Source organism: Dendropsophus ebraccatus, chromosome 1 (genome assembly GCF_027789765.1).
Source record: "Dendropsophus ebraccatus isolate aDenEbr1 chromosome 1, aDenEbr1.pat, whole genome shotgun sequence".
Lineage (NCBI taxonomy): Eukaryota > Metazoa > Chordata > Amphibia > Anura > Hylidae > Dendropsophus > Dendropsophus ebraccatus.
This window is the reverse complement of record NC_091454.1, coordinates 25,882,819-25,901,058: the sequence shown is the minus strand read 5'-3', so window position 1 is coordinate 25,901,058 and position 18,240 is coordinate 25,882,819. Positions and strand designations below refer to the sequence as shown.

At 41.9% G+C, this 18,240-nt stretch overlaps 1 protein-coding gene across 3 annotated transcripts in view; it reads left to right on the top strand.

Moving 5' to 3' along the window:
* PDGFRB (platelet derived growth factor receptor beta) overlaps nucleotides 1-18,240 on the top strand; it is an 81,014-nt gene that overhangs the window by 24,976 nt on the left and 37,798 nt on the right. Inside the window, exon 2 of one of the 3 annotated variants that reach the window (XM_069969131.1) lies at nucleotides 11,524-11,577. The exons of the other annotated variants lie outside the window; for them this stretch is intronic. The gene's annotated coding sequence lies outside the window, so the exon portion shown is untranslated. The remainder of the gene's footprint in view (nucleotides 1-11,523; nucleotides 11,578-18,240) is intronic. 3 annotated transcript variants of the gene reach the window in all.

Here is an 18,240-nt window from a genome sequence, read left to right as displayed (position 1 = left end):
AGCATAGCCTAAAAGGGTAAAAATTTACCACTCTACTAAAATGGCTATAAGTGCTGGCATACATTAACGGGAATTGACACGTTCTGTTTTCAACTAATTATGTTTTGTCATTTCAGAAATTACAAAAACAAGTGTTTTAAAAAAAATAATAATAATAAGTGCCAAAAAATGTTCCATTTTTTCCCAGCCGTTTTTATTCATGAAAATTTACAATTGAATAAACTAGCCATAAACACTGTGTGAACATGGCCTTAGGGACTTTTTACCTAAGGAAAATAGATGCATGATGTAATTGCTAATCGATTATGTACATGGATATCCTTGAAAGAATTTTAGGCAACGTTGTGACTGCATTGTGGGAACTGTAGCATTTTTCCTGCAATTTTACGGTACTATGACGGTACTGTGATAGAAGGTAGATGCAACCTGTTTTCTCTATAAGGAGGGAAGGGGTAAGCTGAAGCCAAACAGATTTGCCACCTGCTTATCTCCCCGAGAACAAAGTGGACAGTGAAAATCCATCACATCCGATCCCTATCTTCACCAGCATCATCTGTTGGTGGAGTCTTGGAAGGCCCTTTTATACTTTATATTGACGACAGACTGACTGCAAGCCACATATTCAGCCAAGGTAAGGGTGCGTTTACACAGAGATATATCTGACAGATGTTGGAAGGCAAAGCCAGGAATGGAAAAGAGGATAGATCCCAGTCTTTCCTTTATGAACTGATCCCTTTTTATAGTCTGTTCCTGGCTTTGGCTTCAAAGATCTGTCAGATAAAGCTGCCTGTGTAAATGCACCATTAGTATAAAGTGTATAGGGACCTTTAGACCGACCAATTGTTGTCAGGGGATAGGCTCTTGTAAAGAGGTGTCTCATGAGAGGACCTGTCCTATAATACACAGACAACTCATTGATTTGCATGGACATTGTGTAATACTTCATATCTCCTCTGGGGGCAGTGCAGGGAAATTGAACACTTACATATCCCACAGATCGCACAGATTGAGAATGGATCGTGGAAGTTGGAAGTTCCATCAATCACCCCCTTTCTGACAACAGTCCCATTTAAGAATAATATATTTAGGAAAATGGCTGTTTAAAAGGATTACCGTAATATATTTTACAAAGATCTTAGGTTTGGTGCTGTCTCTTTAAGATGTATTTGCATACTAAACAAAAATTCCAGTGTAGAAATGTATCTCACTTTATTAATTGTCCATAGAAGAGCGATTTGCAGCTTATCAGGTCACTATGCAAGCGATTCAGACACGGTAGAGTTTCTTGGAATTGAAAGGCCAGCTCCTTAAAACCTGACATAGAAAAGATAACAAAGGAATCTTTGGATTAAACCGTCCAATGCGAAATAAATCAGAGCTGTTCACACTAAGTGTAAATCCTGGCGTAAAACAGAAAATTCTTTTTGTGTCTGATGAAGAGCAATTCACAATGTAGAAAGCTTGTTCAACCGCCTTTCTTGTTGTCCTATTACAATCAATGGCATAATCCAACTGGTCCTATATATATATATATATATATATATATATATATATATATATATATGCAAAAAAAGGGTCCGTGGAGCCTCAGTCACGAGTCTCAAAACACGGGAATAGCCAGATATCCCTCTCTCCAGAGAAGGAAGCCCATTGCCAAGGGGTGCCTCCTAGTGGGGAGAGCACCAAACCACCCTGATACGTAGTTCCTCAGGTCCTCACTCTGTTGCGAGCTTTGGGACCTAAATAGGGAAACACCAGGGTGGCCCCTGCAAGTCAAAGTCTAACTCTGTGGAGAGTATAACGACATAAGACAAGGGTTACCAAGGCTAGGCATCCATCCACAGACTGCAGTTTCGGGGTATTTGCCCCTCGTCAGTGTGGAGCAGGATTCTGGCTACTGGGGCAATGACAAATAGACCAACAAAACACAACAATCACTGAACTCAGGGAGAACAGTGTATCGGACAATCAATGGAGACTCGTAAATGAGTACTCCATTGGAATTTTTCACTGTTCTCCCTGAGTTCAGTGATTGTTGTGTTTTGTTGGTATATATATATATATATATATATATATATATATATACATATTCCCTATGCTATATATAAGGTCTTGGTAACGTGACAGATTTTCATAAGGGTTTTTTGTAATGTGGAATAGACCGGGCCATGACATGCTATGAGGATGACAGGTGGGGCCATGGCTTCAATCACTGGCTGCACAGGAGGTTGGCAGGGCTTGGTAGTGTAAGGGCCATATTACACAGGACGATCATCGTTTAAAAAATTGTTTGGTTTTAAACGATAATCGTTTCATGCAAAAGCAGGCAACGATTAAATGTCCAACGAGAAATCGTTGATCGTTGGATAGAATCAACGTTGATCGTTCACAAATCGTTCGGTGTAATAACACGTCATTTGGTTGTTCCCTGGTCTATCAGCCAGGAAAGGACGAGCGCAAGAACGAACGTTATTAACGATCATTGTCTTGTGTAACAGAGTGAACGTTTTACGGTCGTTTGTCATAGCGGTCGTTTGAGATCGTTTATCGTTAATCGCCAAAAAATCGGACCCTGTCTATCAATATAAAAGAGGGCAGGTATAGAGGAGTTGCAGGCCTAGGCCACACCTACTTGAAATTTATAAGGCCTATAGTTGGGACCAAAATGCCCTTAATTAAAAAAAATTTAAAAAGCTGCAATCTGATTGGTCGCTATGGATGACGTCTTTTTTGTACTAGCTTTGATATGTCTAAGAAAACACATGTTCCCGTCTATGGAAAAAGAACTGCCCCATCAGCAAAGCAACATGCCAGCGGGATCTAACTCACCGTCTATGGATTTTCACTGCATTCTTTACACCTCATACTATTCGGACCATTGAGATTTTTTAATCACTGTTCGTAGACTGCCAGTACTGGCCCGATCTGCTATATACACAATGTAAGGCTGCTCCAATTTTTATAGAAGCCATTTCCAGGAAAATGTAGTGCCGGAGATGATATATATGTTGAAACCAGGCTTTATGGGTTTTTGCTATTTCAGGAATCAGCTGTCAGACCCTGTGGAATTCTTTTTTCCCATAGAATATTTTAAGTTTTTTTTTTATTTTTTAAAGTAAATCTTTATTTGTATCTCTTAAGCAGGCATCTATAGTTGTCAGGGCAAAAGATCAGCGGAGCACTCGAAAAAAGTTATTTATATGGTTGGAGACTTGCCAAACAGATGTTTTATTTTACCGCTGTTTAGAGAGGACATTGCCATTGGGCCCCATATGCGCTGTATGATGGGATGACTACTCCCTTAGACACTGTGAACTTTTCATACTGCTATGCTGTATAGTATTATTCTAAGGAACGGGCATTGACCCGCTTCCTGGAAGCAATGGAACTTATGTTGTCATCCTCATTCCACAAAGTTCTCGAATGTAACATTCCAAATCATACGTGTCATATAGTACATGTCTAAATAGTCACCAATCAAATATGAGAACACATGTACTAAAACCATCCAAAAAAAAAATATTCCACTTCAGGGGTAAAAGTCTACCACCATAGCTTTAAAGGGGTTTCCTGAGAAAATATTTTGCATTTGGAAGTGCTCAGGCAGGTATATATCAGGCAGGATGGAGAACAGGGCATCGTGATCATCAGGATCAGCGCTCAATATCAACAGTAGGGGATGAGAAACAAGGGAGCTTGTGTTTTTTATGTTTTGCTGCCACCCTGAGCACTTCTCAATGTGATTTTTTTTCATCTACACAATCCCTTTAAGGGGGTACTCCTGTGGGGAAAAAAAATATTTCAAATCAACTGAAAGTTATATAGATTTGTAATTTACATCTATTTAAAAATCCTAACTCTTCCAGTACTTATTAGCTGTTGTATGTCCTGCAGGAAGGAGTGTATTCTTTCCAGTCTGCTCTCTACTTACACCTCTGTCTATGTCAGGAACTGTCCAGAGCAGGAGAGGTTTTCTATGGGGGTTTCCTGTTGCGCTGGACAGTTCCTGATATGGACAGAGGTGCCAGCAGAGAGCACTGTGTCAGGCTATGTTCACACTACGTAAAAGTATGGTTGTTGTTGCCATCGGCAACAACGACTGTACTTAATGCAGTGTGGAACATTGCCTCTTGTTCTATGGGATCCCGGCCGGAGCGTATACACATCATATACGCTTCGGACGGGATCCCGTGCATGCCACAAATAACTGACATGTCAGTTTTCTGCGGCCGCAAATCAATGAATTGCGGCCGTAGGAAACCCTGTCAGTTCCCACAATAAAGCTAGCTTCTCCAGCCACTTGCTTCATTGTGTGCTGTGGGAGGTTCTGATGCGCCCGCATCAGAACCCTGCAGCCGGAAAGATCATCCAGCTGGTACTTTAGTACCGTCCAGGTCACGGAATGGCCGGTCTCTTACGTAGTGGGAACATAGCCTCAGACTGGAAAGAATACACCACTTCCTGCAAGTCATACAGCAGCTGATAGGTACTAGAAAAAATTCGCTGGAGAATCCCTTTAAAGTGTCCCTGTTATTTGAAACAAATATTTTGACGTGATGAGCCATGTCAAAAATTTGATTAGTCAGAGTGTCAGTGCTGACACCTTGACTAATCAAAGACGTTTCGGAAGCATGAAACTGGGTGCTTCACTTCCCATCTTGCTGAAGAAGAAAGGCTCCATATAGAGACCACCTCCTGTATCAGGTAGGAAAAGGCAGAAAGCCAGAGAGTGAAGCGCCCAGTCGTGCACTTCCCTGGTTCCACCTTATCGGTGGTGGTGTCGGCACCAAGACACTAACCCATCAGTACTGTTGACATGTTATTGTGAGGTATTCAATGAAAGTATCTTAATAATACCACGGTGTAGATCAGTTCACCAAGACTGCTGCACATAAGAAATAGGAGAAGGCTCAGGAGTAGTTACTAGAGATGAGCAAACCGACTGAGGTTCGGGTTCGGCTTCTGATTCCCGCTGTCTGCCCGCTCTGTGGAGAGGGTGGATACAGCCTGAGGACCGGCTAGAAAACTGGGATACAACCTATGGCTATGGCTGTATCCCAGTTTTCCAGCGGTCCTCAGGCTGTATCCACCCTCTCCACGGAGCGGGCAGACAGCAGGAATCAGAAGCCGATAGTTCAGGTTCATACCAACCCAAACCTCAGCCGGTTCGCTCATCTCTAGTAGTTACACACCTCATTTTGGTAACATTTTTTAATCCAGTTCTAATTTCCGGAGTGGATCAGGATGTAAAAAAAATACATAGAAAAGATGTAAACTCCCTTTTGTTTTCAACCTTTTCATGGTTTTGGCGTCAAAAACTGCATCTAATTGACATGTGGGGAAAACACCCTTAGACGGTTACAGATCATAGGCCACATTGAGGAATATTTAGAAATTTGGAGAATGCTAAAGGTTCTGCTTGACCCAGATAGGGTTGAAGAGAGACATCTGGAAGGAGATAAGACGAGAAACCAAATTCTATACAACCTAATAGAAGTATGACATTCTCCGGGGGTAAGAAATGGAAACTTCCACTCGTCCTGCCGACCTGGCCGCATGTAGCCCGCACCAGTGGTCTTTTCTCTATTTACAAATTAAACCAAGATTGACGTTTTCCTTCTTTCTGCGGAACGTCCGATAAACAAGATGTTAGTTTTCCAGGCAGAATGAAGCATGTGGTATGCAGGAAATGGTCAGGGACTTGGTCTATCTGCAAAACAAGCCACACGTTCATAGAGGCTGTAATATTACCCTTAACCACTTTCCCATGTCATCCCTCTCATCCATCTGAACTAATTATTCCAGCATCTAACTCAATACAAGGCCTGTCCGCCATAACGTGCTGGAGATAAACACATCAAAGACCAAGGGATCTGCCAATAATTTTCCTTCTCTGCGAGAACTGAAGACTGGAGCCCATGTTCAAAGCCGGTGGAATCTCTATCAAATCTATCCCGAAAGACAAACATGAGGTCCAGGCTTTGACAACCTCACTTTTTATTGGAGAAATGTTTGCAATGAACTGTGCTCCATCCACTTTTCCCACACTGTTTAGGCTACATTGACACGGAGGAAGGTTGCGTCCTGTTTATATGATTGTGAGTAGCTGCTGTGATGAGTCTTGTGTGGGACGGAGCTACTTAGAATACTGTGAAATAACGCCAGATGTTCTGCTACTCATTAGCTGCACCATACTGGAAATACCATGTACGTGCAGGGCCTTTGAGTCAGGGCTTTTACTCACTGAAGATTGTGGTTTACCCCTAGTAGAGATATTTTACAAAAAATATAATTAAAATGGCAGTAAACAAGAAATGTGTGGTTAAATGGGCTTCAGAAACTCCCAATGATTTACTGCGTTCAGTAGAAGCTACCACCCATGACTAGTGTTGAGCGAACTTGTTGAAAGTTTGGGTTCGGCAATGTTCGTCCAAACCTGAACGCTTAGCGTTTGATTCCCGGCAGCTGGAGAAGTTGGATGCCATCATTGGGCTGCCAGAAAAACATGGTTGCAGCCTATGGTTTAGGGCTATGTCCATGTTTTCCAAGACTCCGATTTCTCTAGTCAAACACCGGGCGTTCAGGTTCAGATGATCTTTGCCAAGTTCGCTTAACGATACCCATGAGATATTATTAGTATTATGAGAATGGCTGACCCTGAACTTTACATAAGAACCAGTTCCCAGGAACCATATGCCTGTGGTGTGTAGAAGAACCCCCTTTATAATGCCCACATGAAGAAGATTTGTCTATGTGAATACTTTTATTCCCCATCAACCCTTCTAGAACATCTTTCCTTATAGCTCTATGTTGTGTTGTTTCTTTGTTTAAAAGTTTTGTTGAAAAGAGTAAATCACCAACTGGGCGTTAACTTGTGGGGGCGTGTCTCTACACTGTTTGATATTATCCAATCAGTGACTGAAGTACCACACCCAATTGGTAACTCCTTGGAGAAAACAACTGTTAAGGCCCTATTATACCAGTTGATTATCGGCCCTTTTCAGCCGTTACAGTCCGTAATCGCTTGGTGTAATAGCTAGTGTTAAAAGGCAACAAACAGCCAACATGCACGATGTTGGTCTGCTTGTCGTCGCTCTGTGGAGAACAGGATCGGTGGCAGCAGACTGTTGCTATCACCTATGGTCTCCCCAGACAAGCCCCTCCCGCAGCTCCAGATGGCCCCATCATCCCCCCCCCCTCCGCTCTTACCTGATCTGACAGGTTGGCGCTCGCTTGCTCCTCCAGATCGGCCTGTGTACAAGGGGCCTTTAGAAATATCCAGAGTTGCCATCTGGGAGTACGATGAAGTAGTTACTGTAACCCCGGGCTCTAATCAGGAATGATAAGGTGTCCTTGACAGCCCTGGAAGGGCCCAATATTAATGCTCTGCTCTGTGAACTCTCATATAGACTCATACAGGGATAATGGAGCCTCTGGGGTTGTGCAAGAGTTCCAGGGGTGGAATGTCGATGTCGAGCTGGGCTGTCAATCACGGCTAAAGAGGTTGTGACTGACACCCCGGCGTCAGCTGTCAAATTAATCAAACACCTAGGTTTTTCCAATCTTGTATAACCTCGTAAAGGTTTAAAGGGGTTGTCCAGCCAACAGGATATGGCTTAAGCCTTCTGCTTCCTAGTGCTGAAAATTTTTAATCACCCCCCCCCCTTCCCCCCATGTTTCAACCATCCTGTGGGGGTGTAAAACCCTTTATGTTTCTCTTACCTCTCTCTCTACTGTTGGTAAATACCCCATATTGCATTTATCCTTGCTAGGAAGCATAAGTAATCCCCAGGCGCTGTGATGGTGGACATATCTTTTATGTGGTTGGTTATTTCTAAGAAAACATATTTTTCATGAGAACACAAATTTCAAAGACAATCCCTCACATTCCTGGTGTCAGTGCACATTAGGGACAGTTGGCGGCTGTGGCCATAAGTTTCTTCTCTTCCACTTAGGGTACCTACGTTATCTATTACATTCCCATTCCATATATAAATATTTGTATGTGCTTTGTTATGTGTATATTTAGCTTAGGTTTTCTTAAATATACAATACACTGATGTTTGTATAAGACAAGAATGATAGCATTAGCGGTCAGTAAACTCAGAACGTCTACAATATTTTTTCATCTCTAAGTGTATTTCCAAGTATCCTTAGAAGCTTTTTGTTCTACTAAAAAAAATTCTGTTTCTGAATATTCCTTTAATTTAAAAGTTTGTGATAGCATAAGTCTTATGAACAAACTTACTGTGATTTGACGCCATCAGTTTTGGGATTAAAGAGGTATTCTGAGCACCAACATTTATATACGAAGTTCATACTAGAGCAGTGGAAGAAGCATCACTAGATGAGCCCTTCACTGATTTCTAGGAATGGAAATTCCAGTCCTTAAAGGGGTTATCCAGCGCTACAAAAACATGGCCACTTTTCCCCTCTCTTGTCTCCAGGTTGGGTGGGGTTTCAAATTCACTTCCATTGAAGTAAATGGAGCTTAATTGCAAACCGCACCTGAACTGGAGACAAGAGAGGGGGGAAAGTGGGCATGTTTTTGTATAACCCCTTTAATCCCTCCCCACCAGCAAGTCCATATCAACTTTATAAGACATTTGAAACCAGTTTAGCAGTACCCCTTTAAAATATTCCAAGTTAAAATAACTTATCTCTTATCTGCAGTGTAGGGGATAAGTGTCAAATGACAGGGGATACATTGGTAATATCTGAAACCCCCCATAATCACGGGAACTCCATTAATTGTCTATGTAGCTGCTGAAGATAGGCAAGTACAGAGGTCGGTTACCAAGTCCATACGCAGCTTGCTTATCGTGCAGCAGGGCTGTATATACCGTTGGTGATGTCCGTGTAGCCCTGTAGCCCTTGCTTTCGTGTAAAAATAATAAAGACATGTACTTACCTGTCCATGTTCCCCCCAGTGTTTTCTAGCCTTGTTCCTATGTTCCCCACTCACCACAGATGCTTCGGAGACTTCTGATCCTTTCCCTGAAGAGACAGGACACTCAGCCAATAACTGGCCGAGACAGGATAACTCCATGGCCAATGATTGGCTGAACAGCCTGTCATTTCAGAGACTGATTTTAAGTGGCTGTGATGAGCAGAGAACACAGAAACAAAATAGCAGGACACCAGGGGAGCCTGGACTGGTAAGTATAATCTTTACCCCAACATCCGCCATCACTATTACACGGAGCAATGCGCGGCTGATGATTTTTAAATATGTTAAAAAACAATGATGATCATTTCTGGTTGATCAACATTTACTTTATTACTACTTTATTACACAGAGCGAAGGTTGCCCGAGCAGCCTAATTCGGCAGATTAACGCACCATCTAATAGGGCCCCTATCCCCCATTCTGTGGGTAAGAGGATAAGCTATTTTAACTGTTAATCGCTCCTTAAGGGTTTTTACCTCTTTACATTTCAATGGCCATAAAATGTTTTGTTCTTTATTTATGCAACTTCATTGGCTTATTTTTGAGTTTCGGATGCTTTGGAGGTGGGAAAACTCTTCTTTTAAGGGGTATTCCCATCTCCCCCAGATACAGATCTTTATCGCTGTGTCTCCCACTAAGATTACACACATCTCCAGGGATTATGGATTGTCACTGGAGATGTGTGTAAACTCATTGGGAGACATAGATGAAGTAAAATCCTACTCACCAGCTCCCGAGGATCCCAGTCAACTATTAACATGACAGCCTGGCTACCACTCCCAGAATGGAGACAGGTGGTCGGGAACCTAGGCAACAAGGTGTCAACTCTACAGGGAGAGAAAAGGGGCCAAAATTCAAAACTAAGCAGTTTTACAAATACTTTTGCATTCTCTAAAAGTTCAGGTAAGATTAACTGTATTAAATTTAATCTCACTATTATTGTTGTTTCTGCTATTCCGCAGTGTTTTACATCACTCAAATCGCTCTGTGTCCCCATCAGGGTTCACAATCCTAAATTCATATATGTGTACGTGTATTTCAGTACAATATTATTGCCTACAAAATAGGTGTCTGTTAGAGCAAAAGTCATGTATGCCCAAATGGGTACTTGCACAGAACAGAGGCCATGAGAGTCCTTATACTATGGGTACATATGGCCATGGGTAAAAGGTGATGGCCTTGTGCACAACCCCCACACATTGTAATTGATAGGGTCCGTGTACATATCAATGTACAAAATTCTTTGATTTCCAGAACTTCCTTTTTAATTCCAAAGAGGAAATTGTTAGAAAACATAATGAAACAGTAATTGCATATAGCAGCGGCCACAAACCCGCGCCACTCATATAAATTATTATAGGATTATTGGATTATAACATAACAGAGAGAAATCTTCTCAAGTGCTAATTATCTCAACTTGGAGCAATAAGTTTGACTTTGCGATGGGCTGGCTGGCGTCCAGGAGAAAGTCTCTTCATCTCATTAACAAATGTTCCTGCCATCAGTTCTCTTATCAGTCTGTTCGGCTCCATCTACCTAATTACTCCAAGGAACATACCCCTGTTGTGTCTCATTTTGTGGATGAGCGGGCGCCAGCTTCCTGGAAACCTGTCAATCCAGCAGTGTCAGTTCCACCGTAATTTCTATGCCCATCATTAGATGTTGAGATGTTTCCTACAGAAAAAAAAGCTGCTACGGGAAGGATCAGTAAATTTCTGTTTTTCCGTAGCCAGTGTTGGACTGGGATATCTGGGGCCCACCAGAGGAAATGATTCTGGGGGCCCACCAACGAGGAAACAAGTGAGAAAAGACATGTCAGTCAGTGTTAGTGCAGGTTCTAATGCTGGGGGCCCACCGAACGATCCTCTGGTCCTCTGGTGGGCCAGTCCAACACTGTCCGTAGCAGGTTGGAGAATCAGGTGTCCTATTGGTGGAACCCCAAGCAAAGAAAAAGTTCACTTTAATCGGGTATCTCAAGGAAACAAAATATTTTCAATTTAACTCAATTTAATGGTGCTAGAATCTTTACAGATTTACCTGTATTCCACTACTTACAGCTGTTATATACATCATGGGAGACATTTATGAAAAGGGTGGTGGTGGCGTACGCCAGGGAGAAGGCGTAGATTTGCCATTTTCCCTGGCGTACTCCTGCCATATCTCCCACTTGCCCGATGAGTGGGCAGGGGGGCTCGGGGGTGAAGGCGGCAAAGCGGGGAGGAGGCATGGCCTCCTCCCGCGCCTCATTTATCAGGCATAAATCATGATACAAATCTACATCTGCTGGAAGGAGGTGTAGATTTGGTACACCAGGCACAGGTTCGGGCGCCCGCGCCGGCCGGATTCAATAAGAGGCGTGTGCCTCTGAGTGAATCCAGATGCTAAAAGGGGACGGGGCCTAGTTTAAGTGAATGCAAGGAGCACTGTGTCAGATGGAAAAGAAGTACATGACTTCCTGTCCTGCAGGGCATACAGCAGTGATAAGTACTGAAAAGTTTGAATTGTTAACTCAATTTAATATAAAAAAATCGAAATATCTTTTTTTTTTCTTTTCGGAATACCCCTTTAATATAGTAGCTGACTCCAATGGAAGACTATTGGGTCCTGGAGATAGTAGCTGACTTTACAGTAAGTTTCCCGGTATATTAGACCTATAGAGTGGTTGGAAGCATAGACATGCAAAGCACATGTGCTTATTGTACTTGATAGCATTGTAATTAATAGGTTTTCAAGACCTAAGGCTGTACGTCCCCATAACTAAACAGTATCTGACCAATATCATTACCACATTGGTGGTTCAGTAAAAGGATACTAGGGAACACACACATGTGCATTCTCTCAATCAGCCACCTGCCATCTGGCAGCCATATGTAACAGAAGGTGCACGAGGCTGACACTTTTTAGAGGGTAACAAAGCTGGGAGAGATAGGGCAACTCTATGCCAACAATGGGGCTGACACTATTATGGTAGTCGTGCGACTAGCCTTGGCGTGGGGATACTGTGGCTAGGTTCACACACAGTAACAAAATATGGCCATAAAACTGAAATGATAGATATAATGTAGAGCTTATTTGGGTTCTTTCATGTTTTATTGAATAAAGATTTTTTTTAAACTTTACCTTTTTTTTACGTTTACTTTCTCATAAAATTCATTGGGGACGCCAAGTCAAAGTCTGGAATTTGTTATGTTTCATATGAATTGAAGACTACATTTTGTGCAGAATATGGAGGATAGATAGATAGATAGATAGATAGATAGATAGATAGATAGATAGATAGATAGATAGATAGATAGAGAGATAGATAGATAGATAGATAGATAGATAGATAGATAGATAGATAGATAGATAGATAGGAGATAGATAGATCGAGATAGATAGATCGAGATAGATAGATAGATAGATAGATATAGATAGATAGATAGATCGAGATAGATAGATCGAGATAGATAGATAGATCGAGATAGATAGATAGATAGATAGATAGATAGGAGATGGATGATAGATAGATAGATAGATAGATAGATAGATAGATAGATAGATAGGAGATAGATAGATAGATAGATAGATAGATAGATAGGAGATGGATGATAGATAGATAGATAGATAGATAGATAGATAGATAGATAGATAGGAGATAGATAGATAGATAGATAGATAGATAGATAGATAGATAGATAGGAGATGGATGATAGATAGATAGATAGATAGATAGATAGGAGATAGATAGATAGATAGATAGATAGATAGATAGGAGATGGATGATAGATAGATAGATAGATAGATAGATAGATAGATAGATAGATAGGAGATGGATGATAGATAGATAGATAGATAGATAGATAGATAGATAGATAGATAGATAGATAGATAAATAGCTCAGATAAGTTCACAAGCACAGGGCACTGCAACACGTGGTGCCAGCAGTTCAGACTCATTGTCACCAATCTATATCCCCAACCACAAATTTTTGTTGGCATTTTTGTTAACAAATGTCATCCAATGTGTTTATTTGCTTAGTGATTCTGGCATATAGTAGCATTGCTATTGTGTATGGTCGGCCACAAACACCAAAATTGCTTCCCTTCTTAATGCCCTTTGTTATTGTAGCTCATATAATGGTAAAATCAGCTTTCTGAGGCACCCGGTTAAAACAACAGAAAATGTTTCTCCAAGAGACAGACTTTAGCAACTAATATTTCATGTGTATTTTTGTTTGACTTAGTGTGCCTCTCCCGGGATTACGCTCCCTCTTGGTTTTTATATTCAGAGACTCTGCTTTTTGTCATCAGCTGTTTACGGTCTCTGGAGTCCTTAAGGACCAGGGGGACGTGGACTATGTTACTTTATAGAACATGTGTGGAGTGGGAGACAGAAAAAAAAGTGATGCTAATCAGCCCTATGAATAAATTCCATGTCATGAGAGTCTGGAGACCTCGGGGACGGGATGTTGCAATTACAGGATGATCCAGCCAAAAAATCTGTTTGGATTTAAGTAGATAAAAGGATCTCAAACCACATGGTGCTGTGGTGGGGGGCAATGACCTAGTAGGGAGAGAGGAAAACTGCTGGGAAAAAACAGAGATGACAAATAGTTGAAGACCTTGTAAATAAGTGTTACTGAATGGATGGAACGATAGACTAAATAGTCTTGGCGGTCAGAGGATTTAGTTATCAGTCTTGTTTCCTGTCTGTAATATAGATATGATTCAGAAAATGTACTTATAAGAAGAAGGAAGCAGTTAAGATAATCTCTTAAATCATACAAATAGCACAGTCATATCAGCCAGTTGTGGGTTAAAAAGAATTATATTGGCCCCCCAGTGTTAGAACGACTTTGATGGAAATTTATAGGTAATATACACAGAACTCAGCAGATGGGGAAAAATGCAGTGCGGCACTCACCAAAACAGTTTAAAAGGCAGATTTTATTCCATCACAGAGTTACAGGTGTAGACAAAGGGCAGCAACTATTTCAAGCTTTTGTGCGCTTCCACCTGGGCCAGCAGAAAGCACATGGTCGTTGCCCTTTGTGCACACCTAGGACAAAAGGATATTCTAAATAGCTCTCAAAACTCTTAGGCAAAGAGATGTCCCTTCAAGTTAGTGTCCCACTCTATCAAGGAGTCTTAAAACATTGACTGGGGATTTTCTGCCAAGCCAAACAATCTATCTCAACAGAAAGACTTCCCATCTGCAGACAGCTGTCTCAGGGTTGTTGCCCCTCTTCAGTTCAGAGCAAATGTGTTGACTGTCTAGTGAGAGGCCTATCGATGTGGGTCCAAAGGGTACTAATTCTCCTTAAGTAGAGTCCGTCATAATTTTGATTACTAGTGTTGAGCGGACCAGTCAAACTGTTCAGGTCCGGCAACGTTCTCCAAACCCAAATGCTCCTTATTTGATTCCCGGTGTCTGCTGAAGTTGGGCTGCCAGGTAAACATGGTTACACCCTAGGACTCCGTAGGGTGGCATCCAACTTCTGCAGCCACGGGGGAACAAATGTCGAGCATTCGGGTTCAGTGAACATTGCTGAAGCCGACAGGTCCACTCAACACTTCAATTACTTCAGTGCTGAGCACCACGACCCAAGAATCAGTGTCTATTTACTGATGGCTTGTTTCCCATTCCCATTGTTTCTCATTTTTCCAATATACACAGAACGATCGCTGCATTAGGAGCAAATGGTATCTGAAATCTTGTAACTGATAAAGTGATACCATCTGGTGGACATGTTACGATTGACTCTAGGATAATGGGTTGACCTTGTTAGGCAACATTTGCCAGTCATGCAAATGTGGGGATTTGAGTGCGCTTAACTGCGGGCAGATCATTGGGATCTGGGATGTGGTGCCAGTATTTCTGAAATGGTTGCACATGTTGGCTATTCCTGATCCAAATTATCAAGAGTATATTAAGACTAGATGAACCATGGACAGATATCCAACATATAATCATCCAGCGGCAAGCCAAGCATGGCTGATCAAAGAGACGAGCATTGGGTGACACATTTGGTATCTTAGCAATGATGTACTGCAGTCAAATAAGTGACCCAGCAGTACAACAGCGACAGATTCTCACTGAAACCGTGTGGTGCATCATGCATTGACTGGTGTTCAATAGCCGAAGATCGACAACTCGCCATGAGTGTAAACAACACCTTGCATGGGCCATGGAAAGACTGAAGTGGACCTTGGACGCATGTCAGAAGGAGGACTAGAGCAGTGCATCATCTGGGGGGAGGGGGTACGGTATACGTTAGGGGGTACGTTTTTGTTATTTAGCTATTATTATTATATAGGGGTGGAAAACTATTCAAAAATATGCATTCCCATTTGGAATACTAAAACAGGAGAGGATAACCTGATTCAAAAAGCAGGAGCTATTGGATGATGTGAAATACAGAAATGTAAACTGAGCTTTTTCTATTTAAAAAAAAACAAAAAAAACTCATTGAAATGTTCTGACGCCCGGTCTACAATTTCAGGCTTGAGGCGGAGAATCTAACTGTGACAATACCAATTTTCCTTGTATATATCAGCAGTCAGAGAGTGACCTAGTATCAAGCAGTGTTAAGAGCTGTGTTATTAATCCCAGCAGCCGTCAAGATGTAAAGTTTGGGAGGAGAGGGTGGAAGTTGCTCCAGAACAGAAGGCGTCATAAAAAATAAAACTGCTGTCAAGGAAAGAACAGTATATCACAGAAATCCCATATTTGGCTGTTTTAAGAAAGTAGTTGTATATGTGAAATAACAATCTGGTGAATGTCACGACTGAAAATACATGTGAACGTTTCGTACTTAGTTTTATACAACTTGAGTGGGATTGGTCCTTATTCCAAGAATGAAAGGAAGAAAGAGAAAAAAAGAGGACAAATATGCTTGATGACTAGTGTTAAGCGGAATTTCCAAACAGTTTGGGTTTGGTAACGTCCAAACTCGACCATTCGGCACTTGACTCCCAGCATCTGGAGAAGTTGTTGCAGCCCTAGGGCTGCATCCAACTTCTCCAGACATTTGGAGTTTAATGCTAAACGTTCAGGTTCGGAGAATTTTGCCAAACTCAAACAATTCGGCAACTCAACTCAACATTATTGATGACCTATCCTAAGTTAACGGGGGGCTGAGCTGCGGTAACCAGGTTTGGCCACTATTCAGTAAATGCAGCCGTCTGCTTTTAGTGCCATTCACCAAATAGATCTGTCTGCAGCAGCCGTACTGAACAGATGATCACTAGGGGCCCAGTGGGCAGATGACCAGCGATAGATGGCCTATTCTGAGGATAGGCATCCAGCATTTTTCTACATAAAACCTTTTTGTTCATTTCTATTACTCATATCGAAAGGATTTTGGTATAAAAGTCTTAACTGAAGATAAGAGTGGTGCTGTCTCTGGAAGAAAGTCGCCATTTTTTAGTAATGGTGGCATCTTGCCTAGTTGGCATGAAACATAACAATAACTGGGAGACCTGGGTAAAACTGGGAGACCTGAACCTCACAATTATATGGGCTTGTTGTCACCTTATTCTTTAATCTAAAAAGCGCAATCCAGATTTGAAACACCTTTACTCTCTAAGGAAGGGTTTCTACTATGTTTCAGAACATGGCTGCCATCTTTTTAGCTACAAAAGTGTTAGAGAAGTCGAACACTGATGTTGGGGGGTAAACCTGGACTAATAGGAGTCCAGTTCATCCAAAATATGATCCATAGGGCTGAGGTCAGGACATTCTGGATCATCTACAGCAAATGTCCCATTGAGATGTTCACTCATTGAGCAATTATTTTTATTCGCCCAGCAAGCTTTGGCTGGAGGTGTCGCCTCGACATCTGCCAATTCCAGATTGAAAATTTGTGAAGTGTTTCCACTGCTCCAAGATCCAATTGCAGTCTATTTTACGCCATAAAATTCCACCACTTAGTGCATGGTGATTCCAGATTAAGCTGTGGCTGGAAATCTGCCTGTGAAGGTACGGATGAACAGTTCTTAACTGTGCTTCAAGAGAGAATCTGGAAAGTTTCATTCTTGTACCTAAGCATTAGATATTTCTATGGGCCAGGTCACTTAAAGGGAAAGTAAGTTAGAGGAATCTAACCTGCTGATATGTCCCTATAGCGCACAGGGTGCTGAGGATGGAAATAAGAAACTTTTCAGCAGTTTATTCCCTATGCTAATAAGGCATTTTTGTGCTCTGGGGGCAGGACTATACAGTCAGTGCACCATTCCACTTGGCCAGGCCGCCCCTTCTAACATATAACAGTTGGAGTGGATGGCCAGGGCCAAACAGTGCACTGGGGGTGGTAGTCCCATCCTCGGTGCACCAAAATGCCTTATTAGCATAGGGAATAAAATAGTAATCTCTGAGCTGTTCTCTTTTGGAAATACAGTGGTACCTTGCTTTAAGAATAACTAGGATAAAGAGCGTTTTGCAAGAAGAGCTCACAGTTTTTCAAAATTGTTAATCGGTTTAAGAACATTGCTTTGGTTTAAGAGCTCCCTGTACTTGGTGGGAGGGGGAGTGGGGGAGGGGTATGGTCTGCATAGCATGGTCTACAGCACTGTACTCTGACCCAGGAAGTCTCCCTCACCTTCCAAATCACAGCAGATCAACTTTAGGCTGGGGCTTGCATCAGGCAACAGGACTGTGGAGGTAATCTCTTCATAGCTGTAACGCCTCTCTCCCCCGACAGAGTGCTGAATGTATGTTCCCACATCTGCCCTGCTCATTCCTTTATGCTCCCTGCAGTCTCTGTCAGCCCTTGTGTTTGCCATCCTCTCCATTCCTGCTATAATGTGCCTGCACTCACACTTCTGCTATAATGTGCCTGCACTTGCACTCAGCTATACACACTGCTGCTATAATGTGCCTGTACTTACACTCAGCTATACGCACTGCTGCTATAATGTGCCTGCACTTACACTCAGTCACACTGCTGTATATAAAAGTTTCTGTCTCTGTCCTCCTGCACAGCTCTGTGATTCTCACTTCCTGATTGGTCCATGCTGAACACAAACCCCTTCCCCATTGCAGTCATGTGATCACACAGACCCCTGACAGCAGCCCTGCTTCTCCATTCTAGCCTATTGTACTACGGTACTGCATTATGGGGATCTGCAGTTCAATCCTGTAACTAAAAGCTATTCACATACTATACATTATACTCCACATGCTGATTGTTATACTCTACAGTAACTTATAATATGACATATTCAGCTTTTTTAAATGTTTGTTTCATTTGTTTTACATGTTATTCAGAATTTTTTTTTTAAATCATTATTTTGGGGGGGTGGAACCATT